The sequence below is a fragment of the Schistocerca cancellata genome, chromosome 2, assembly GCF_023864275.1.
Source record: "Schistocerca cancellata isolate TAMUIC-IGC-003103 chromosome 2, iqSchCanc2.1, whole genome shotgun sequence".
Lineage (NCBI taxonomy): Eukaryota > Metazoa > Arthropoda > Insecta > Orthoptera > Acrididae > Schistocerca > Schistocerca cancellata.
This window is the reverse complement of record NC_064627.1, coordinates 854,231,108-854,233,064: the sequence shown is the minus strand read 5'-3', so window position 1 is coordinate 854,233,064 and position 1,957 is coordinate 854,231,108.

The window sequence follows — 1,957 nt, the reverse complement described above, 5'->3', positions numbered from 1 at the left end:
AGGCCACCCACTGCCAGCGCTGACTCTTCAGGGAGCTGGTGTAATCAACAATATAGTCAGCAAAAGGAAAACATGCCTGGGAATTGACCAGAAAAATAAAATAAAAGTACCTTGTATTCCTTCCACACTGAACTGAATAAAAACATGATGTGTACATAAGGACATCGGAAAGTACAGGGTGTCAGACGAAAGATACCTGGGAAGGGTCCGCAGTTCACACGGCGCATTATTCGGCTGTTGCCACTGCATCTACCGGTTGTAACTATGCGTAGTTCTCAGACACCAATACTTTGCGCGTGGCCTCTACGCTGTGCGACTGAGTGTACTCTTGTTTTGAATTTTTTTGCAAGTTTAATTGCTTCAAATATTGTTGCAACTGCATTGAGTCGGGGGCTTTCCCTGCCTGTATGTTGCTGGGCTCAGTCCTCAGACAAAATTACCATGCGCGTGTCTTCTATACTGAATTTTTCTTTCTTTTTTTTTTGGGGGGGGGGGGGGGGGTGTCTTTGGAAAGAAGTCTGAGAAAATCTCTGAGCTGTTTGGCACTTCAGACTGGTGTGTCAAGAGCATGTGCTCACAGAGCTGTGCACAAACTGAAATGGAAACCATACAAAATAATGGTAGTTCGTCAACTGAGGAACTCAGATAGTGTTGCTCGCATCATTTTTGCAGATTGCTGTTACAGTCTGTGGATGATGAGGAAGTTGATCCTGAGATGCTTCTTTTTCTGATGAAGTGTGGCTGCATTTGTGAGGGTCTGTAAATTCTCAGAACAGCTGGCACTGGAGCTCAGAAAATCCTCATGAGTTACGTCAACAACCTGTGCATGAAGTGAAAACAGCAGCGTGTCACTCAATTAGTGCAAGACGAATTATTGGACTAATCTTTTTCCATGAAACAATACATTCTGAAAGGTATATGAACAATATACTGCATCCTTTTTTTGGAGAACTAACACCTGATGGAAAGATGTAGAGTTATTTCATACAGGACTATGCAAGACTACATATCGCCAATGCTTCTATGACAGCAATGTGATGTGTTTATGATCGTAGGATAGTTGACTGTCCTCCTCATTCTCTAGATCTAAATCCACATGATTTTTATCTTTGGGGAATATTATAAGACAAGTTGTATGCAACCAATCCCCAAATACCTAAAGAGTTGGAAGACAGGGTTCGGCTGGTCATTTCCCAGATATTGGTTGCTGAAATTCATTGAATGTTTGCTAATGTGTTCAGGAGATGTCAGGCTGATCTAACCACAGACGGACATCATTTTGAACACCAATTGTAAATAAAAGTAAGCTTAAGTTAATCAGCCCAGCAGATTAGTGTCTGAGAGTTGGGCATGGCGGCGGCCAGCAGATGTGGTGGTGACGGCTGGTGGCTGTGCTGCACGACCTGAAGAGCCCTCCTGGGCATCTTTCATGAGACACCCTGTGCGTAACCACTGAATAAGAATGCAAGAGACAACTAATAAAAATACAGAAGTGAACCACTAAGTAACACAAAAAAATGAGCCAACAAACCAAGCATACCCTGTCTGTGCAGGGGAACAGCAACTGGCCTCGCATCACAGGTGGTGAAAGCAAAGAACCGGGCATTGGTGGGGCTTTCAGGGAAACTTCCAAGAAGGCTTAGTCCAAGGCCCAGCAGAACACACAACAGGATCAGCTGGTTGCTAGGCATACAACAACAACAACAACAGGAGTGCTAGCAGGAATGAACGGACTGGCCACAAGGGCGGGAGGAGGGTGAGAGGGCTGGCCACAGCAGAGCCAGCATTGAAGATACTTACAAGACAACTGGTGTTGGCATCCACAGGGCTGCCCACTATTTTATTATCACAATTCTTTAGTTTCCAATAGTAGCCCCTTGCTTTTGCCCGCTAATGTGGTATTGTAGTTGTGAATGAGGGAATTTGTACTACCGCTCGGACTTTATTAATATTTTTT